The sequence below is a fragment of the Gopherus flavomarginatus genome, chromosome 7 (assembly GCF_025201925.1).
Source record: "Gopherus flavomarginatus isolate rGopFla2 chromosome 7, rGopFla2.mat.asm, whole genome shotgun sequence".
NCBI lineage: Eukaryota > Metazoa > Chordata > Testudines > Testudinidae > Gopherus > Gopherus flavomarginatus.
In genome coordinates, this window is record NC_066623.1 from 92,906,666 (window position 1) to 92,929,535 (window position 22,870).

Below are 22,870 nucleotides of genomic sequence, written 5' to 3' on the forward strand. Positions count from 1 at the left end.
ACACAGTGATTCATTCACCAGTTAATTACCCACATTGCCCACTCTCAGCTCTTCAATATCATAATCTGAAGGCCACAAAGACTCACAACTTTGGACAAAGCAAGTTAAAGAGCAGTGGACCTTCAAGAATACATCAACACCAGTCTCCACAATACTCAAGGTCTTGAGGTGGTATGAAGGCACAGATCGAGAAAGAAGGTCTCTCAGGCAAGGTCTACACTAGAAACTTTTGCAAGTATTAGTTTCATCAGTTAGAGGAGTGATTTTTATGACATTTCTATAGTGGTAAAAAAGCCTTAGTAGTTATATTCTTTAAAAAAGTTTGTTATTTTGCTAATGGAATCAATAGTTATACCAGCAACTGTGCATACATGGGGGTGCGTGTGTGGGTCTGCGTGCGCAATATACCAGTAATTCTTTTCCCAGTGTTGATTAGACCATAGTAATTATAACTCAAGTCAACACTTTAAACTGTACCCCAGATGCAAATAGGGAATGAGTGCAGTTTTTCAGAAATGGTTTAATAGCCTTGTGGTAGCTCATATCACCAATCAAGCAGGTAACCGCATTCTGTACTAGCTTTTGCTCCTAAATTTTCCTCAATGGTAGCCCCATTTACAGTGCATTTCAGTAATCCGGTCTGATAATTTACATTCTTGTTAGTATTTGTCATATCCCTGCCTGTGCATGTTATTACTATATTATGACAAACTGGCTGAAATGTAAAAGTTGGTATTAAAATAGTCATCTGTATTCAGCACCAACACATAGCTTGTCAACTTCAAATTGATGTTTATATATTTACATATGTTGAAATATCTCGATCAGTTCATTTTATTAATTGAAAAATGAAACAATGGTTCTGTTGTAACTGATATTCAACAGGATACAATACTGAAATATTTTAATATTTCATATAAAAAATACTTTAAAATGTCAATAGAAGAAAATGTGAACAAACATACCCTGTAAAAATAAAAATCAAACGAGATCAGTATTTTTAGAAGCTGTGAAAGCAGACACAGATAGGTGTCATTACTATGCAGAGAGGTAGTTCCTTTTACAAGCAATAAATATATACAACTTACAAATCACTAGATATTAAACTCAAAGATTAATATCTAGTACAAATTACACTGAAATGAAAAGGCACTTCCCCATCACAAGCTCTAACAAGTTTTCAGCTTTCAGAAGCTTCTATGAAGGTTGATCAATTTGTTATTTATATCAATTTTTCTCTAAGTTGAGTCATCTAGAAAAGCAATGACGTGACTGGCTGTTACACAATGGCTCTTTTTTACAGTGAGGGACATAAATGCAGTTCATGCATAATACATAGTGAAAAAACATGCAGAGCGACTTCTTAACTGCTTTATTATATGAAATGTGTCAATCCATCCATGAGATTTCGAGGATATGTTACCCCATTTGTCTCCAGCAGATGATCCATCTTCTTTTTGCAGGCTTTTTACGTAGTCAACAATTTTATGACATCAACAACATAAGGTAAGAATCTGCAACACGAAAATGACTCAAATCAATTACGAGAAGGGTAAAGTTTCCTAGAATTTACCAGGGAACCACAGCCCTAGTTTTCTTAAAAACAAACAAAAACACACAACTTCATTTTATTGATAAACATAAATCACTACAAAAATTTAACTACCATGAAAGCTTCAGCTAACTGCAACCTACCCAACGTTACAAACTTGATTCCATAAAATTTTAAAATTCCCAAATTAAAGGTGAAGATTTCCATGCATGGTCTCAACACAATCTCTTTCTCCACTTTAAAGTTTTAAGTAATCATTTGAGTTAAACTAGCATCATGGAACACGGTATTGATTTATTAGTGTCTGATTATGGTTGAATTTTGTTAGGAGAGAAGAATGTTCTGGGCTTGTAGTAGCATGTATACCTAAGTAATGGAAAGGTGCAGAAAGCTTTTGGATGGGCACATTTTTACAAATATAAATTCAAAAGAGAAATCACAATTTAAGAACCATCAGACTTTAAAAGTATAGACAAGTCCTCAATAAAAAGCACATGCTTGGTAATAGCGAGAATTTTACGTTATGAAAGTTATAGTTAAATCATATTATAGGAAATCATGTAAGTGATTCATTCTATAGAGGTTTTTCCAAAAGCTTTTTTGAGCAGGATTATAAAGGGGGCGGTGGAAAGGAGGAGAATTTCAACAAAATTTTGAAAAATTTCATCCAAGTCTAAGTTCTCTTTATCTGCTGATTGCAATTTAAGTCCTATGGAGTTCCAGAAAACAAAATTAGCAACGCCACAATTCCAGCTACAGTGTTTGCAGTAATCTATATTTTGCAGTTTACAGAGCATTGCATAATACTCCAGTGTTGTAATATGCTTTTTAAATTTAACAATAAAACAGAACACAAGATGTCAATGTTAACATAATAGACTTGGAGGACAGGAAAAGCAGAAATTAAGCTTCTGATGGTAATCTACATTTATTTCGGATTAGCAGTTTAGAATTCTTAATATACAATATAAATGAATACAGCATGTGCAAGGTGGGTTAGCTTAGCATTGCTAAAAGAACTGCTGATTTGCATTTCCTGACTCTTAACTTTGCAAATTTAATTCTCAGTTTATATTTAGGCTGCAATCTCTTGTAGCTTTATCATCTTATAGTAACATCAATATTAAGCATAAGAATTTTAAATAAATCGGAAGGACCTCAAGACTTATTCCCTCTCTATACTGGGCTGGGAACCCTACGTACAAATCTTTTGGCTGGCCAGCATGGATAGACCCAAACTAGGTCCAGAATGTATCATAACCAATTAAGAGACACTGAGAATAACTTGTGCCCAAATTTATGATAAGCAGAAGTGTGATTCTCTACCCACAATAGCTGGTACTCACTCAAACTAAAAAGAGTGGGCATAGCAATTTCCTCAGGTCTCAGAGTAATTCTAGAGCTAAAGTGTGATAATCATCAACTTTAGATTCATAATACATGCCAAGACTCATCATTGACCTGCAAAACTCCTAAGCCCCATCTCTCACTACCAGACACATTTACTTTATATTTCTTCCTATTCAAGGATTACAACCCACAACACTTCTTCCCTAGAAAATGATCTAAGATGCAAGAGTATTTAACTAAATGCCATTTAGATAGTTTGACAAGCTGGGACCAAATATATTTTCCACTAACTTCATTCAGTTCTTGTAAGTGTTTAAAACTGGATTGGGTAACATTTTTTGGTATAGAGCAGAGGAAACTTGACTCTACAAGTAGTTCGAACCTAGATCTGTAATGGAGCCAGTGTGTAATCACGAGGAGCTCTGTTGTACGGCATCCTGTCAGCTGCAGATACATGACCACACCTTCACTTTGAAAGAAGGCACTACATTATTAGCTGAGTAGGCAGGCAAGTTGGGAAAATACTACAGTATATGTTGGCTCAGAATGACAAGATGCACTTGAGTCAACCTCTGTGCATGGAGCCCCAACACCACAGAAGAAAGTGTTTAATAGCTTACAATTAAAAAAAAAATCTACATCAATGTTTTACTTCTCAAATTTGTATTGCTATACTAGTAAGCTTTAAAACAGAAGCTTCCCAATTAAAAGTTTCAACTCAGGCACGACACACTATTAAGTTAAGCAGCTGTTTTCACTTACTTCCAATATTTTCTTTTCAATATATTTACCTGGACAGCACTAAGGGTATATAAAAGGTGAGATTGTGACCTATACTGGCACTTATTCCACCGCTCTCATGTTGACATGATTTCATGAATGCTAGATTTCTTCTTTGGTCATTCGTTGCAGCTGTCTCATGAGATCCATTACAGTCAGTCCCCAGTAGACACCACTCATCCTCAAATATTCCGACATACAGTACTCCTAAGTAGTACAGAATTTTAGTTCTTAAGCAGACAAAGATATATAAACAAGAAGAGCCTTGCTTGGATACAAAAATTAGGATCAGCAGCCGATCTGCAAAGATGTTAACAATACAACTGCATCCACAGATGCATATAGCCACAGATAGAATGCAGGTATCTGTGGATTTGCAGGGCTCAGTGTGACGTACAGAATTGCAGAATTTACGAAGTTCTCTGAACCAAATCCTCCCCATCCAACAAACAAGCCAAGTTATACTTTATTCTAAGTTGTTTACTTAAGAAATATAAGCTTTCTAAGCTGGCTAAGATACTGCAACTGAGTCAGTGAATTGCTGCCTTTTACTTAATTTTTCCATCTTAGATGGCTGAGGCATAAGGTCAAGTTACTTGCCTACATTTACGCAGCAAGATAGTAGCTCAGACCAGATCATAAGTTACGATCTTCTTGGCTCTGGTCCTTTGCTCAAGTTACTAAACCAAATGGTCCCCTCAAAGTAACAGCCTAACATTCAGTTAAGTACATAATTGCCATTTCCCGAAATCAAAGCAAAGCAACTTAGAGTAACAGGAAGAGAAAAACTCATTTATTGTAGCTTAACATATTGTTACAAAATCTTTCTTGATCAGCATGACCTATGATTTTTCATATTGTATTATAAAATTCCATAGTAAGTTATGTATTTTCTTGCTACAGGTGAGCAGGAAAGCGAGACCATACACATGGCAAAAGAGAAGGCAGGCTTCAGTTAGAGGCACCACACTCCAAAACGTAATTGAGACCAACTTGTTGGGAGACCTGTCATATTTAAACGTCTAATTTTATTTTTCTGTACATTTTCTCTAGCCTTATGAATATCAAATATATACAGATATTTATAACTGGCTTAAAAAACCCCATGCACAACTGCTACAGACTACTTTGGGAAAAGGTACTGACTGACTAGACTGTCCAATTCACTTAGTTTGTAATTCTATTAAAACTTATCTAAGCAGTACTACTATGAGCAGGATACAAGAGATTAATTTAATAAAGAATTATGCATTATATGCCCAGCTGAAGTCATAAGCCTGCCCAATATTGTAACACACATCACATGGCTAAACTAACTATGTCATTTTCTACTTAAACGTTGCTCCCAGAACTGACCGCTAACATGCCAAGATATGCTTCCAGCATACTGAGGATTGCTAAAGAATATCTGTATTTGAAAGGATCTGCAAGTACTCATTCCCAAGAGAAAATTCCTCATGTTTTGGTATTTCTGGCGCAAAGGTTAAGGCTAGACCATTGGAGGACTTGAATGTGGACCACTAAAACCAAACCAGACCGAAACAAGATAACATATGAGGTTCAATAATTAGAGATGGTCAGGAAATTTCCTACAAAACAGTTCCGTCGAAAAAGCCAATCAACTGAACCAGATGTGTTTCAAAACAGTCTGCTTTGACAAACTTGCATCACAGACTTCCTGGTGGGTTGCTGTGGAGCCTAGGGTCCCAGGATCTGAGGATCTCGGATAGGTTAGCCAAGAGGACTACTTAAGCTGGGAACCAGGTTCCCAGCATTCAAAGGCAGTCCCATTATGCAAGGCTTCCAGGGCTTCTTGCCATGGAGTCAGGACCTGAAAGCCCTGGCTCTAATAAGTGCTTCCTTGCTGCAGATACAGGAAGGAACCAGGGTTCTCAGAGCTTCCAGGATCCCTGCCATTGAAAACCCACTGTATCCTGACCTCTCAAAGCATATCTACACCGCAAACAAACAAACAAAAAAATCCCAATCCACAGGTATAAATAGGGCCCTACAAAATTCACAGTACATTGTGGTCAATTTCATGGCTAGAGGATTTTTGATCAATTTAAAGATTTTAGATGTTTATATCTGAACTTTCAGGATGTTGTAACTGTGGGGCTCCTGACTCAAAATGGGATAGAGTGTCTATGTGTGTGGGGCACGGGGGGGGGGCGCGGAGGGGAATGAAGTTGTAGTAGCGAGGTCCCGAAATTCCCACCCTTACTTCTGTGCTGCCTTCAGAGCTGGATTCCGAAGGCAGCACACACCCAGCTTACTGCAGTTAGAGGAAGATCCCAGAGGTGGATAGGATCTCCCCCAGTGCTCCTGGGAGCACCCCAGACAGGGGTTCCTAGCTGCTAGTCCACACCAGGGTCAGATTAAGTCAGGGCGCCTGGCCAGTTTAGGAATCCCCCAGAAAAAAAAAAAAAAAGTCGGTGTCCCAGCCCCAGAAGAAGCCTCTACCAGGTTACACTGAGCCCTGGAGAGAGCTGCAGGGGAAGGAGCCCTGAGCCTGGGATGCCCTGAAGCCTGGCAAGAGTGGCAGCAGGGGGGAAGCCCCAAGACAGAGCTGCCCAGAGGCCAAGATGGCAGGAGCAAAAGTCCTGAGTTCCACACCCAGAGGCACAGCAGCAGCCCCGAGGACTGTGTGTGTGCGCATGTGTTATGGAAGCCCCAACCCCTGGCTGGAGTGGAAGGGGCCAGAAGCTCCAAGCCCAGACTGTCTGTCCCCTCCTCCACCCTGGCTGCAGCCGTCAGGAGCAGAAGCCCAGAGAGGACGAAGCCCTGGGCTTGGTGCCAGAGCCATGTGCGGGGCAAGCCCAGAAGCCGAGGCTGCCCCAGCTGCAGGTACCAGGCGTGAAAAACCCCAGTGAGGCGAGAGATGCTGCAGGAGGAAGCCCCGAGCTCAGCTTGGACCCAGAGCTGCGGCCGGGGGGAGGCAGAAGGGGAGAGAGAGAGCCTGGAGCCCAGTTCCTGGGCTTCTGCAGCAAAGAAGTGAGGGTGTATCACCCTTATTTCTGCACTGCCTCTGGAGGTGGATCTGATCTCCCCACCAGTAACAGTACTGTCTTTCATAAAACCAAACAGGATTGGTTGGCTAAGGTTTACTATTAACAAGAGAGGAAGTACATTCTGGTTGGCTAAGACAAATATATGGAAGAGAGAGGCGCACCTGTCTTGTGTTACCTGAATTCCAATGTAAGGGTCCTGTGCGAATTTCAGATGCTTTTGAATATATAAATAGCAGCGGCAGACAAGAGTGCTTCTTTTTGTCTCTGTTTGGCAAGGATAGCTGCAACTTTGCCTCTCCGATGAAGACCTCTGCAATTACCTGTATCCCTTTCACCCTCAGACTAGATTATTGTAATACACTGAATTTAGGGCTACACCTAAAATAATATGGAAGTCTCAAAACAGTAACTTTTCCAATAGAATCCAGATTAAATCCAGTGATGTTGAGGCTCATTATAGCAGGCAGAAAGGCAACTATGGGGCATACGTGGTATTTGGGAAGACATAGCACTATAACACAAATTCATCTTAATAAACAAAAGATCACGTTTCCTAGGTCTCAGAGTAATTCTAGAGCTAAAGCAGTGATCTTCAACTTTAGAGTCAGATAATACATGCCAAGTCTCATCATTGACCAAGGAAAAGCACCATCGCCACCTCTCAGAACAACAATATCTTTTCTTTTAACCCTTCCCTTTGCATTCAGCCAAAAAGATACCTAACTTCCTAACTCATCACCTGCCAACCTACTCCTATCAGTGCAGGAAAGGGCAAGATATATCGCTTATCAGAGTATTTTCAATAGTGAAATAAGCAAATACCTACATAATCGTCTTTCTTTGCACCATAAGAAGCTATGTAATCTGCATGTTTCTCCAAAAACAAGGTGCTTGGTGCATCAGGTTTTATAACGACATCCTTTTGTGGCGTTCCCCTTTTTAAAAAGAAACAAAAAGTTAAGTTGTATTATCAATCTAAAGAGACCTCAGTACCTGATTTTTAATTAACCGATTATTGTTACAAGTAACACTTAAGTTGATTGTAACAGAACAGAGAACAATTAATTCATGTTATGTGTACCTGTCGAAGCTCAATATTTGTCAGTACTTCATTTCTTTTAAAACAGACATTACATCTGCTTTATTCTTTCCAGCTAAAATTTATTTGACAGAGCAAAGTCTATAAGTAAAACTTCGATAAGTTTACATTTTCACTAACCCAGATAAACATTAACCAAACTACAAGTTATTTTAAAAACCGACCTCCTCTCTTACCCCCATGGCAATCAAGGGGGCGCGAGCAGCTAATCCATGCGGACGGGTTAATAGCGAGCCGCCTCCGGTTCACGTGGCTGGGCCTGGGCCTCGTGCTCTTCGCGGCCCCGATTCCAAGTCAGGCTCGCTCAGCTCAGCGCTCAGATTCCAGCCTGGGATCGCCCGGCACTGCCCAGTTACACAGCCCGAGTCCCTCACAGGCCGGCACCGAGGACAATCCCCCCACCCCCGTCTCCATCTCCAGCCCAGGCCCCATCGCAGCCCCCCCGGCCACGTTACTCCAACGGCCGCCGCCCCGCTATCCGCGCGCTTGGGCCCCGCTAGGCTGGCAGCGGGCGCCGGGCTCTACAACCGTTACCGTGGGGCGACGCCTCCCGCGCTCTGCAGCGAACCAGCTGGTCCGGGAGCGACGGGAGCCAAGCGAGCTCGCCAGGCGCAGGCCGGTGGACCGGCCGGACGCCGAGACCCGAGCGAGCGGAAGCCGGGAGCAAAAGGGCGGCCTAGGCCAGCAGCGAGCGGACGGGGAGGGAGACCGCCCGGAGAAGCCCGCACCACGCGGCAGGAGCGAGCCACCCACCATGTTAGCAGCCTCCGCCGCACGCGCCACCAACCGTCTGTCCTACGGGCGGGGTCGCGAGAGAAGGCGGTGCCCCCGCCGGCCTCTCAAGACCCCGCCATAGCTGTCTATGGCGCTGCCTGGTTACTCTGAGCAGAGCTCCTCGTAGCCCCAGCGGCGCAGTGCGGGCGCCCTGACTAGCAACGAACCGACTCCGCTTAGGTGCGCACGCGCTGCCCGCCTCAGGAGGACCCGGCTGACCGGCGCCGCCTGCACAAGAGAGCGACCACGTGGGACTCATGGGGGGTCTCGCGGGAGGCACCAAGAGACTGAGGCTGCGCCCTGGTGCAGCCACGTCAGGCATCGGCTTGAGCCCCGCGCACGGCGTCGGCCGTCTTGACTCGACGGGGCCCAGGCTCATCGCGGGTCAGCGTCCGCGCTGGGCTCAGCTCAGCGGCTTGTGGTGGCATCAGCGCACCGCCAGCAGTGCCACCTCGCCGGCCCGCTACCCCAACGTTCCGTTAGCCCCTTCTGCCCAGGGAGGGACACTGCTTGTCACTCCGGCAGCGTTAGAGAGAGGGAGACTGTTTTGGGGGAGGGATTGTGGCTTCCTTCTGAGGCTTACAAATAGTTTTCGTTTTAATCTCTAATCCCCCACCCCACACCGCTTCTTTATAAAGGTTGGGCCCTCCTCTGGGTTAACCTACCTAGGACTCCCCCCAGACCAAAGAGCAGATTGAAATGTAGCTTCTCCGACCGTGGCAGCACACCATACAGAAACGAATGAACTAGATTAACTGCAAGAGTGAACTTAAAGCAAATTCAGGCTTGAAAGCTAATGCAGGTTTAGAGAGGGACTGAATGTAAAGCATAATAGCTGTGCTTGATAATTCCACCGGTGGAGGCATTCTGGAAGAGTGCTTTGGTCAGCAGCTTAGGCCGCTTTAAGCAGGAACAAAACACGCTTAGGATTTTTCTTGTGTAGACCAGGCCTAACTGTTAACTACTGGAGGAATGTAAAAATTCACACCCTTGTAAAGAACAGTGAAGCCAACATAACCCCTAGCATAGCACTAGGTCAATGGAAGAATTCTTCATGACCTAGCTAATTTCCACCTCCAAGGGAGGCAGATTACTTACAGTAATGGGAGAGTCCCTCGTATTAGCAGAGGTAGTGTCTACACTGAAGCGTTAGAGTGGAGCATCTGTGATGCTGTAGCATTCCCTTAGGTCTGTTCTACAAGATAGACCTCAGTACATCACTCAGACCTATGAAAAATTTTGCATCTTTAGGGCTGTAGCTAGTTCAACCTCACCAGCATGTAGAGACAGCTAGGCTGATTGACAGCTGCTGCCCTGAACCTTAGAGACTTTACTATATGACTTGTAAATTGCATAATATGTATATACTTCATCCTTCCTCAGCATGGGGCTCCTTTTCTGGCCTTATATTTCTATCATTCTGTAATACACAAGCTATATGCACTTTCCAAGACAGCCTTTGTTTGTTAAAGTCAGAATTCTAGGAGTGCAGTTATTGTTCTTTCAAGCGTTGGTAGAGTTGTCGTTTTCTAACACATGGCTGGCTTCAAAGACAGACTTTGAAAGAAAAAAGGTGAGCAACAGGGAATCTAAAATGCATAAAGTACATAAAAAGAAAAAATTCAATTACACTCTGTTCCAATATTACTACTTATAAGAAGGTCTGGAGATAAAATTTAGTATTCTGTTTTTGCAAGCTTTGATTAAAAATGTGTTCTGGCGCCACAATATTACAGATAATAAAAAGAGAATCCACAGTACTATTTCAAATACTACATGATATCATACCTAACTAGCGGGCTATAGCTATGCCAAACTATAGTCACTTAATTACTTTGGTATTCAGAGAATAGATAAAAGGATTTCCAAAAGCCCCCTGGAGTGTTCTACAACCAAGCCCTAAGAGTAAAGCATCCTTCAAAATACAAACATTCCAGGAATTGGGTTCATCGGTTTCTGAGGGAATACCTTTACCAGGCTTTTAGAAACGTAGTCAAGTACCAACTAAAAGAGCCAAATACCACCCTGTAATTAGAGCAAATAGACAACTTCCAGTCTTTGAAATCTCTCTCTTCCATTATTTGTAATGTCTGTACTCCTACTACCACATGCAATAGGTTTCCATTAGGGCCTCTGCAAAACCAACAATTTCTTGACAATACAGTTCATTTGGGCTGCTGTACAACAATCAACCCCCTGTACAGAAATATAAAATTGCAAATTTAGTTTTGGATGCTTGGGGGCAGGGGAACATGAAAACAGCATGCCAGCTCAGATGACCCATGGGAATCACTTTTTATGTGCGTGGGAGGTCTGAGGGAGCCGCACAAGTCATTCCATTCCTCAGACAGAAATGCCATATAAGATTATATGTAGTGTTGGAGCCAAGCTTGAGATAAATGTGTAAATATGCTATTTATTTTTCAGTTTATAAAAGGCACCCAGTACACAGTATGTGCACTGAATAGAAAGAACTGGTTGAAAAATATCAACACAGTGATTCATTCACCAGTTAATTACCCACATTGCCCACTCTCAACTCTTCAATATCATAATCTGAAGGCCACAAAGACTCACAACTTTGGACAAAGCAAGTTAAAGAGCAGTGGAGCTTCAAGAATACATCAACACCAGTCTCCACAATGCTCAAGGTCTTGAGGTGGTATGAAGGCACAGATCGAGAAAGAAGGTCTCTCAGGCAAGGTCTACACTAGAAACTTTTGCAAGTATTAGTTTCATCAGTTAGAGGAGTGATTTTTATGACATTTCTATAGTGGTAAAAAAGCCTTAGTGTAGTTATATTCTTTAAAAAAGTTTGTTATTTTGCTAATGGAATCAATAGTTATACCAGCAACTGTGCATACATGGGGGTGCGTGTGTGGGTCTGCGTGCGCAATATACCAGTAATTCTTTTCCCAGTGTTGATTAGACCATAGTAATTATAACTCAAGTCAACACTTTAAACTGTACCCCAAATAGGGAATGAGTGCAGTTTTTCAGAAATGGTTTAATAGCCTTGTGGTAGCTCATATCACCAATCAAGCAGGTAACCGCATTCTGTACTAGCTTTTGCTCCTAAATTTTCCTCAATGGTAGCCCCATTTACAGTGCATTTCAGTAATCCAGTCTGATAATTTATATTGTTAGTATTTGTCATATCCCTGCCTGTGCATGTTATTACTATATTATGACAAACTGGCTGAACTGTAAAAGTTGGTATTAAAATAGTCATCTGTATTCAGCACCAACACATAGCTTGTCAACTTCAAATTGATGTATATATATTTACGTATGTTGAAATATCTCGATCAGTTCATTTTATTAATTGAAAAATGAAACAATGGTTCTGTTGTAACTGATATTCAACAGGATACAATACTGAAATATTTTAATATTTCATATAAAAAAATACTTTAAAATGTCAATAGAAGAAAATGTGAACAAACATACCCTTTAAAAATAAAAATCAAACGAGATCAGTATTTTTAGAAGCTGTGAATGCAGACACAGATTGGTGTCATTACTATGCAGAGAGGTAGTTCCTTTTACAAGCAATAAATATATACAACTTATAAATCACTAGATATTAAACTCAAAGATTAATATCTAGTACAAATTACACTGAAATGAAAAGGCACTTCCCCATCACAAGCTCTAACAAGTTTTCAGAAGCTTCTATGATGGTTGATCAATTTGTTATTTATATCAATTTTTCTCTAAGTTGAGTCACCTAGAAAAGCAATGACGTGACTGGCTGTTACACAATGACTCCTTTTTACAGTGAGGGACATAAATGCAGTTCATGCATAATACATAGTGAAAAAACATGCAGAGCGACTTATTCTTAACTGCTTTATTATATGAAATGTGTCAATCCATCCATGAGATTTCGAGGATATGTTACCCCATTTGTCTCCAGCAGATGATCCATCTTCTTTTTGCAGGCTTTTTACGTAGTCAGCGATTTTATGACATCAACAACATAAGGTAAGAATCTGCAACACGAAAATGACTCAAATCAATTACGAGAAGGGTAAAGTTTCCTAGAATTTACCAGGGAACCACAGCCCTAGTTTTCTTAAAAACAAACAAAAACACACAACTTCATTTTATTGATAAACATAAATCACTACAAAAATTTTAACTACCATGAAAGCTTCAGCTAACTGCAACCTACCCAACGTTACAAACTTGATTCCATAAAATTTTAAAATTCCCAAATTAAAGGTGAAGATTTCCATGCATGGTCTCAACACAATCTCTTTCTCCACTTTAAAGTTTTAAGTAATCATTTGAGTTAAACTAGCATCATGGAACACGGTATTGATTTATTAGTGTCTGATTATGGTTGAATTTTGTTAGGAGAGAAGAATGTTCTGGGCTTGTTGTAGCATGTATACCTAAGTAATGGAAAGGTGCAGAAAGCTTTTGGATGGGCACATTTTTACAAATATATATTCAAAAAAGAAATCACAATTTAAGAACCATCAGACTTGAAAATTATAGACTAGTCCTCAATAAGAAGCACATGCTTGGTAATAGCGAGAAGAATTTTAAGTTATGAAATTTTTAGTTAAACCATATTATAGGAAATCATGTAAGTGATTCATTCTATACAGGTTTTTCCAAGAGCTTTTTTGAGCAGAATTATAAAGGGGGCGGTGGAAAGAAGGAGAATTTCAACAAAATTTTGAAAAATTTCATCCAAGTCTAAGTTCTCTTTATCTGCTGATTGCAATTAAAGTCCTATGGAGTTCCAGAAAACAAAATTAGCAACGCCAGAATTCCAGCTACAGTGTTTGCAGTAATCTATATTTTGCAGTTTACAGAGCATTGCATAATACTCCAGTGTTGTAATATGCTTTTTAAATTTAACAATAAAACAGAACACAAGATGTCAATGTTAATATAATAGCCTTGGAGGGCAGGAAAAGCAGAAATTAAGCTTCTGATGGTAATCTACATTCATTTTGGATTAGCAGTTTAGAATTCTTAATGTACAATATAAATGAATACAGCATGTGCAAGGTGGGTTAGCTTAGCATTGCTAAAAGAACTGTTGATTTGCATTTCCTGACTCTTAAATTTTCAAATTTAATTCTCAGTTTATATTTAGGCTGCAATCTATTGTAGGTTTATCATCTTATAGTAACATCAATATTAAGCATAAGAAGTTTAAATAAATCAGAAGGACCTCAAGACTTATTCCCTCTCTATACTGGGCTGGGACGTACAAATCTTTTGGCTGGCCAGCACGGATAGACCCAAACTAGGTCCAGAATGTGTCATAACCAATTAAGACACTGCGAATAACTTGTGCCCAAATTTATGATAAGCAGAAGTGTGGTTCTCTACCCACAATACCTGGTATTCACTCAAACTAAAAAGAGTGGGCACAGCAATTTCCTCAGGTCTCAGAGTAATTCTAGAGCTAAAGTGTGATAATCATCAACTTTAGATTCATAATACATGCCGAGACTCATCATTGACCTGCGAAACTCCTAAGCCCCATCTCTCACTACCAGACACATCTACTTTATATTTCATCCTATTCAAGGATTACAACCCACAACACTTCTTCCCTAGAAAATGATCTATGATGCAAGAGTATTTAACTAAATGCCATTTAGATAGTTTGACAAGCTGGGACCAAATGTATTTTCCACTAACTTCATTCAGTTCTTGTAAGTGTTTAAAACTGGACTGGGTAACATTTTTTGGTATAGAGCAGAGGAAACTTGACTCTACAAGTAGTTCGAACCTAGATCTGTAATGGAGCCAGTGTGTAATCACGAGGAGCTCTGTTGTACGGCATCCTGTCAGCTGCAGATACATGACCACACCTTCACTTTGAAAGAAGGCACTACATTATTAGCTGAGTAGGCAGGCAAGTTGGGAAAATACTACAGTATATGTTGGCTCAGAATGACAAGATGCACTTGAGTCAACCTCTGTGCATGGGGCCCCAACACCACAGAAGAAAGTGTTTAATAGCTTACAATTAAAATAAATCTACATCAATGTTTTACTTCTCAAATTTGTATTGCTATACCAGTAAGCTTTAAAACAGAAGCTTCCCAATTAAAAGTTTCAACTCAGGCATGACACACTATTAAGTTAAGCAGCTGTTTTCACTTACTTCCAATATTTTCTTTTCAATATATTTACCTGGACAGCACTAAGGGTATATAAAAGGTGAGATTGTGACCTATACTGGCACTTATTCCACCGCTCTCATGTTGACATGATTTCATGAATGCTAGATTTCTTCTTTGGTCATTCGTTGCAGCTGTCTCATGAGATCCATTACAGTCAGTCCCCAGTAGACACCACTCATCCTCAAATATTCCGACATACAGTACTCCTAAGTAATACAGAATTTTAGTTCTTAAGCAGACAAAGATATATAAACAAGAAGAGCCCTGCTTGGATACAAAAATTAGGATCTGCAGCCGATCTGCAAAGATGTTAACAATACAACTGCATCCACAGATGCATATAGCCACAGATAGAATGCAGGTATCTGTGGATTTGCAGGGCTCAGTGTGACGTACAGAATTGCAGAATTTACAAAGTTCTGTGAACCAAATCCTCCCCATCCAACCAACAAGCCAAGTTATACTTTATTCTAAGTTGTTTACTTAAGAAGTATAAGCTTTCTAAGCTGGCTAAGATACTGCAACTGAGTCAGTGAATTGCTGCCTTTTACTTAATTTTTCCATCTTAGATGGCTGAGGCATAAGGTCAAGTTACTTGCCCACATTTACGCAGCAAGATAGTAGCTCAGACCAGATCATAAGTTACGATCTTCTTGGCTCTGGTCCTTTGCTCAAGTTACTAAGCCAAATGGTCCCCTCAGAGTAACAGCCTAACATTCAGTTAAGTACATAATTGCCATTTCCCAAAATCAAAGCAAAGCAACTTAGAGTAACAGGAAAAGAAAAACTCATTTATTGTAGCTTAACATATTGTTACAAAATCTTTCTTGATCAGCATGACCTATGATTTTTCATATTGTATTATAAAATTCAATAGTAATTTATGTATTTTCTTGCTACAGGTGAGCAGGAAAGAGAGACCATACACATGGCAAAAGAGAAGGCAGGCTTCAGTTAGAGGCACCACACTTTAAAACGTAACTGAGACCAACTTGTTGGGAGACCTGTCATATTTAAACGTCTAATTTTATTTTTCTGTACATTTTCTCTGTGTAGCCTTATGACTATCAAATATATGCAGATATTTATAACTGGCTTAAAAAACCCCATGCACAACTGCTACAGACTACTTTGGGAAAAGGTACTGACTGACTAGACTGTTCAATTCACTTTGTTTGTAATTCTATTAAAACTTATCTAAGCTGTACTACTATGAGCAGGATACAAGAGATTAATTTAATAAAGAATTATGCATTATATGCCCAGCTGAAGTCATAAGCCTGCCCAATATTGTAACACACATCACATGGCTAAACTAACTATGTCATTTTCTACTTAAACGTTGCTCCCAGAACTGACCGCTAACATGCCAAGATATGCCTCCAGCATACTGAGGATTGCTAAAGAATATCTATATTTGAAAGGATCTGCAAGTACTCATTCCCAAGAGAAAATTCCTCATGTTTTGGTATTTCTGGCACAAAGGTTAAGGCTAGACCATTGGGGGACTTGAAAGTGGACCACTAAAACCAAACCAGACCGAAACAACGTAACATATGAGGTTCGATAATTAGAGATGGTCAGGAAATTTCCTACAAAACAGTTCCGTTGAAAAAGCCAATCAACTGAACCAGATATGTTTCAAAACAGTCTGCTTTGACAAACTTGCATCACAGACTTCCTGGTGGGTTGCTGTGGAGCCTAGGGTCCCAGGATCTGAGGATCTCGGATAGGTAAGCCAAGTGGACTACTTGAGCTGGGAACCAGGTTCCCAGCACTCAAAGGCAGTCCCATTATGCAAGGCTTCCAGGGGTTCTTGCCATGGAGTCAGGACCTGAAAGCCCTGGCTCTAATAAGGGCTTCCTTGCTGCAGATACAGGAGGGAACCAGGGTTCTCAGAGCTTCCAGGATCCCTGCCATTGAAAACCCACTGCATCCTGACCTCTCAAAGCATATCTACACCGCAAACAAACAAACAAAAAAATCCCAATCCACAGCGCCCTACAAAATTCACAGTACATTGTGGTCAATTTCATGGCTAGAGGATTTTTGATCAATTTAAAGATTTTAGATGTTTATATCTGAAATTTCAGGATGTTGTAACTGTGGGGCTCTTGACTCAAAATGGGATAGAGTGTCTATGTGTGTGGGGCACGGGGGGGGGGGGCGCGGAGGGGAATGAAGAGGCGGGGAGGTTTTGTAAAGTTGTAGTAGTGAGGTCCCGAAATTCCCACCCTTACTTCTGTGCTGCCTTCAGAGCTGGGTTCTGAAGGCAGCACACACCTAGCTTTCTGCAGTTAGAGGAAGATCCCAGAGGTGGATAGGATCTCCCCCAGTGCTGCTGGGAGCACCCCAGACAGGGGTTCCTAGCTGCTAGTCCACACCAGGGTCAGATTAAGTCAGGGCGCCTGGCCAATTTAGGAATCCCCCAGAAAAAAAAAAAAAAAGTAGGTGTCCCAGCCCCCGAAGAAGCCTCTACCAGGTTACCCTGAGCCCTGGAAAGAGCTGCAGGGGAAGGAGCCCTGAGCCTGGGATGCCCTGAAGCCTGGCAAGAGTGGCAGCAGGGGGGAAGCCCCAAGACAGAGCTGCCCAGAGGCCAAGATGGCAGGAGCAAAAGTCCTGAGTTCCACACCCAGAGGCACAGCAGCAGCCCCGAGGAGTGTGTGTGCGCGCATGTGTTATGGAAGCCCCGACCCCTGGCTGGAGTGGAAGGGGCCAGAAGCTCCAAGCCCAGACTGTCTGTCCCCTCCTCCACCCTGGCTGCAGCCATCAGGAGCAGAAGCCCAGAGAGGAGGAAGCCCTGGGCTTGGTGCCAGAGCCATGTGCGGTGCAAGCCCAGAAGCCGAGGCTGCCCCAGCTGCAGGTACCAGGAGTGAAAAACCCCAGTGAGGCGAGAGATGCTGCAGGAGGAAGCCCCGAGCTCAGCTTAGACCCAGAGCTGCGGCCGGGGGGAGGCAGAAGGGGAGAGAGAGAGCCTGGAGCCCAGTTCCTGGGCTTCTGCAGCAAAGAAGTGAGGGTGTATTACCCTTATTTCTGCACTGCCTCTGGAGGTGGATCTGATCTCCCCACCAGTAACAGTACTGTCTTTCATAAAACCACACAGGGTTGGTTGGCAAAGGGTCACTATTAACAAGAGAGGAAGTACATTCTGGTTGGCTAAGACAAATATATGGAAGAGAGAGGCGCACCTGTCTTGTGTTACCTGAATTCCAATGTAAGGGTCCTGTGGGAATTTCAGATCCTTTTGAATATATAAATAGCAGCAGCAGACAAGAGTGCTTCTTTTTGTCTCTGTTTGGCAAGGATAGCTGCAACTTTGCCTCTCCGATGAAGACCTCTGCAATTACCTGTATCCCTTTCACCCTCAGACTAGATTATTGTAATACACTGAATTTAGGGCTACACCTAAGATAATATGGAAGTCTCAAAACAGTAACTTTTCCAGTAGAATCCAGATTAAATCCAGTGATGTTGAGGTTCATTATAGCAGGCAGAAAGGCAACTATGGGGCATACATGGTATTTGGGAAGACATAGCACTATAACACAAATTCATCTTAATAAACAAAAGATCACGTTTCCTAGGTCTCAGAGTAATTCTAGAGCTAAAGCAGTGATCTTCAACTTTAGAGTCAGATAATACATGCCAAGTCTCATCATTGACCAAAGAAAGGCACCATCGCCACCTCTCAGAACAACAGTATCTTTTCTTTTAACCCTTCCCTTTGCATTCAGCCAAAAAGATACCTAACTTCCTAACTCATCACCTGCCAACCTACTCCTATCAGTGCAGGAAAGGGCAAGATATATCGCTTATCAGAGTATTTTCAATAGTGAAATAAGCAAATACCTACATAATCGTCTTTCTTTGCACCATAAGAAGCTATGTAATCTGCATGTTTCTCCAAAAACAAGGTGCTTGGTGCATCAGGTTTTATAACGACATCCTTTTGTGGCGTTCCCTTTTTTAAAAAGAAACAAAAAGTTAAGTTGTATTATCTATCTAGAGAGACCTTAGTACCTGATTTTTAATTAACCGATTATTGTTACAAGTAACTTAAGTTGATTGTAACAGAACAGAGAACAATTAATTCATGTTTAGTGTACCTGTCGAAGCTCAATATTTGTCAGTACTTCATTTATTTTAAAACAGACATTACATCTGCTTTATTCTTTCCAGATAAAATTTGTTTGACAGAGCAAAGTCTATAAGTAAAACTTCGATAAGTTTACATTTTCACTAACCCAGATAAACATTAACCAAACTACAAGTTATTTTAAAAACCGACCTCCTCTCTTACCCCACCTGGCAATCAAGGGCGCGCTCTGCAGCGAATCCATGCGGACGGGTTAATAGCGAGCCGCCTACGGTTCACGTGGCTGGGCCTGGGCCTCGTGCTGTTCGCGGCCCCGATTCCAAGTCAGGCTCGCTCAGCTCAGCGCTCAGATTCCAGCCCGGGATCGCCCGGCACTGCCCAGTTACACAGCCCGAGTCCCTCACAGGCCGGCACCGAGGACAATCCCCCCACCCCCGTCTCCATCTCCAGCCCAGGCCCCATCGCAGCCCCCCCGGCCACGTTACTCCAACGGCCGCCGCCCCGCTATCCGCGCGCTTGGGCCCCGCTAGGCTGGCAGCGGGCGCCGGGCTCTACAACCGTTACCGCGGGGCGACGCCTCCCGCGCTCTGCAGCGAACCAGCTGGTCCGGGAGCGACGGGAGCCAAGCGAGCTCGCCAGGCGCAGGCCGGTGGACCGGCCGGACGCCGAGACCCGAGCGAGCGGAAGCCGGGAGCAAAAGGGCGGCCTAGGCCAGCAGCGAGCGGACGGGGAGGGAGACCGCCCGGAGAAGCCCGCACCACGCGGCAGGAGCGAGCCACCCACCATGTTAGCAGCCTCCGCCGCACGCGCCACCAACCGTCTGTCCTACGGGCGGGGTCGCGAGAGAAGGCGGTGCCCCCGCCGGCCTCTCAAGACCCCGCCATAGCTGTCTATGGCGCTGCCTGCGCAGCCTGGTTACTCTGAGCAGAGCTCCTCGTAGCCCCAGCGGCGCAGTGCGGGCGCCCTGACTAGCAACGAACCGACTCCGCTTAGGTGCGCACGCGCTGCCCGCCTCAGGAGGACCCGGCTGACCGGCGCCGCCTGCACAACAGAGAGCGACCACGTGGGGCTCATGGGGGGTCTCGTGCAGTTGCGCGGGATTGACCAGGAGATTGAGGCTGCGCCCAGCTGCAGCCACGTCAGGCATCGGCTTGAGCCCCGCGCACGGCGTCGGCCGTTCTCACTCGACGCGACCCAGGCTCAACGGACGTCAGTGTCCGCGCTGGGCTCAGCGCACCGCCAGCAATGCCACCTCGCCGGCCCGCTGCCCCAACGTTCCGTTAGCCCCTTCTGCCCAGGGAGGGACACTGCTCGGCACTCCCGCAGTGTTAGAGAGAGGGAGACTTTTTCGGGGGAGGGATTGTGGCTTCCTTCTGAGGCTTACAAATAGTTTTCATTTCAATCTCTAATCCCCCATCCCCACCGCCTTTTAAATTTTGGATGCTTGGGGCAGGGGAACATTAAACAGCATGTCAGCTCACATGGTCCATGGGACTCACTTTTTATGTGCGTGGCAGGTAGGAGGGAGCCTCACAAGTCATTACATTCGTCAGAGAGAAATGCCATATAAGGTAATATGTAGTGTTGGAGCCATGTTTTTCCCAGGATATTAGGGAGACACAGTCAGTGACCAGAATCTATTGAACCAACCTCCGTTGGTGAGAGAGTCAAGCTTTTGAGCTTACACAGAGCTCATCTGCAGGTCTGGGAAATGTACTCAGAGCATAACAGGTAAATTACTTGTAGGAAAATTCTGAGCTGCTCTGCAGACCAGAATTCAGGGCCCAAACAGAGTCTTTTTTCTCACTGAAAACACATTCTGCTGGACAAGGGCTGCAGCTGTGTTTTTCGTCCACCAGGGGCTGCTGTGGCACCAGAAGAGAGAAATCACTCCCAGGTGGGAGCAAAGATGGGAAAGAGAAGAGGCTGTGTTCCTCACAGTGCCCTGGCCATGGGTCCAGGTCAGGAGGCACAGGAATTGGAGGGATGGATGAATGGATGGACAGCATAGGGCACATAGGTGGGTCATAGGCTTGAGTTCAGAAGGATAACTTGGAGGGGAGGGTGTGGGATGGGCTGAATGGGAATGGGGGGTGCAGAAACACAGGGGGAGGAGTGGTGGCTGACTGGGGCAAATGTGTCTGACTGAATGAGAGAGGCTAGGGGTCAGCCAGGGTTGACATGGGGCAGACTCCCTAACAATCCTTCCCCACTCCCAAAAAAACTTGTTCCGTACTTCTCCCACCCACACTCAACAACCCACCAGTCCTTCCCAGCAATTACTTTCCTCTCTCTCAGCTCCTCAATTATCCTAACTCTCCCAAGCCTTTGCACTGCTTCTGAGGAGTGCAGGAAATATGTTTCTGTATTGGTCTTTAAATTAATTATTACTCAATGTTCTATATTAATATGCCTACTATGGAACTTATTTGTCCTGAATCTTTTTTGTTGTCTGTATTGTTACAGACATACATGCTGACAAGTATTTTGAAATAAATTACCAAAATAATTGAAACTAGTGTGATTATATTGTTATTTTTACAAACAAAATATGCAGAATTTTAAAATACTGTGCCCATAATTTTTAATTTTTTGGCACAGAATTCCTCCAGGAGCACTAAATACAAGGTGGAACAGATTGTTTAGTATAAGTTAACATATCTCAAGGGACCAGTCAAGGTGAAGTGACCTCTTAACACCTCTACCATCATGGGGCGGGAGGAAGGGAACACAGCTGATGGGTGTCTCTATTCAGTCCATGATTTTTACTATCTAGCTCTAAATCGCCTTCACTGAGCAAGGACACCCCACTAGAGAAGTAGATCACACCATGGAATGGGCCGCACAAATACCCCGAGAAAACCTGCTTCAATAAATAAATAAAACCATTTCTGACTGCATACCCTTAGTTGTCACTTACCATTCCACTCTGGAACCCATATAGGGGACCATCAAACAACTACAACCTGTACTTAATGGGGACCCCATTCTGAAAGAAATCTTTTCTGAACTTGCTCTTTCCTTAACCTAGGGCCCTGATTGTTTGCAAAACTAATACTTGTTAAATAACAGGCATCAAAAGGAGTAAGTCTTTCTCTTGGCTGTAGCTACTTAAAGGAACAGGAACTTGAGAAAATCTGCTGTCATTTTATGTGGAATTTCTAGCTGAGGAGTAGAATCAAATGAGAGGTGAGCATTTCTGTGTAAAGTACTGAAAACTAAGAGGACCTGCTGCTACAGTTTTTTAGGGGAGATTGTTCTTCCCTAACAGAAAATACTACTCAGCAAACTGTACAACTTGACATGTTTGTATTAGAATCTAGAACTCTAGATCACAAAAGGTGCAGACAGTAGGGATTTGGCTCAAAACAAGATTAACTATATTCTCTTTGAAGCGTCAAATGGAAATGGGGTTCTGCCCTTCCTAACCTAAGCAGTTGTGTAGTCTGTGTGTTACTCAACACTCACTATTTTCTACATCTGAGGTGATTGCACTTCAGAACTGGGAGATGTGATCCTGTGCATGTGATATTCCACAGGCTGCAACCTGAACTGGTGTGTCTCCTTAGGGATGTTTTACACTGCTTTGCTAGTGAACAGCAAGCCCCTGAGGGCTCTGCTCACTCGCAGCTACCAGCTGGCAAAGTCATTCCCAGCTGAGTACATGAATGCTATGCCCAGCCATCCATGAATTCCACACAGGACACCCACGTATCCCTGAGTCCCAGCTCCCCCACCCCCACTCCAAATGTGCATCTTGTACTGCAGTAGCCCACTGGATTGTACAGGCTCATATTTAGTCTGTCATTCCAACAATGGGTAATTAATATACACCAGTCCTGTTGACCTGAGTAAAGATTTTTCAAACACACACACTGGTTTAGATAAAGTTTTTATTAAATGGGAAAAAAATAGATTTTAAGTGATTATAAGTGGAAAGGTATAAAATCAGAATTGGTTACAAAAGAAAAAAAGATAAAACTGCAAGCTAATTCCTAAACTTTACCAAGCTAAATAAGATTTGAAGCAAACATAATTCTCACCACACTA

General features: G+C 42.9%; 2 long non-coding RNA genes and 4 other non-coding genes across 8 annotated transcripts; 1 reads left to right on the top strand and 5 right to left on the bottom strand.

Moving 5' to 3' along the window:
- Nucleotides 1-818: 818 nt before the first annotated feature.
- On the bottom strand, nt 819-19,808 carry LOC127054825 (uncharacterized). 3 transcript variants are annotated; one of them, XR_007775347.1, is made up of 5 exons: nt 19,604-19,808; nt 18,831-18,929; nt 7,520-7,774; nt 3,694-3,889; nt 819-1,514 (listed from the first exon to the last, which is right to left on the bottom strand). It is a non-coding gene; the product is annotated as an uncharacterized LOC127054825 (long non-coding RNA). The 3 variants fall into 3 exon arrangements; XR_007775346.1 differs by lacking the exons at nt 7,520-7,774; nt 18,831-18,929; nt 19,604-19,808 and adding exons at nt 18,578-18,685; nt 19,385-19,409; XR_007775348.1 differs by lacking the exons at nt 3,694-3,889; nt 7,520-7,774; nt 18,831-18,929; nt 19,604-19,808 and adding exons at nt 14,735-14,930; nt 18,578-18,685; nt 19,385-19,409.
- LOC127056046 (small nucleolar RNA SNORD45) lies at nt 2,932-3,014 on the bottom strand. The gene has a single exon (XR_007775690.1). It is a non-coding gene; the product is annotated as a small nucleolar RNA SNORD45 (small nucleolar RNA).
- Nucleotides 7,248-7,330, bottom strand: LOC127056049 (small nucleolar RNA SNORD45). The gene has a single exon (XR_007775693.1). It is a non-coding gene; the product is annotated as a small nucleolar RNA SNORD45 (small nucleolar RNA).
- Nucleotides 13,975-14,057, bottom strand: LOC127056051 (small nucleolar RNA SNORD45). The gene has a single exon (XR_007775695.1). It is a non-coding gene; the product is annotated as a small nucleolar RNA SNORD45 (small nucleolar RNA).
- LOC127056050 (small nucleolar RNA SNORD45) lies at nt 18,306-18,388 on the bottom strand. Its single transcript, XR_007775694.1, has one exon. It is a non-coding gene; the product is annotated as a small nucleolar RNA SNORD45 (small nucleolar RNA).
- A 255-nt stretch (nt 19,809-20,063) lies between the features above and the next one.
- LOC127054827 (uncharacterized) lies at nt 20,064-21,335 on the top strand. The gene is made up of 2 exons (XR_007775349.1): nt 20,064-20,613; nt 20,660-21,335. It is a non-coding gene; the product is annotated as an uncharacterized LOC127054827 (long non-coding RNA).
- The last annotated feature ends 1,535 nt before the right edge of the window (nt 21,336-22,870 follow it).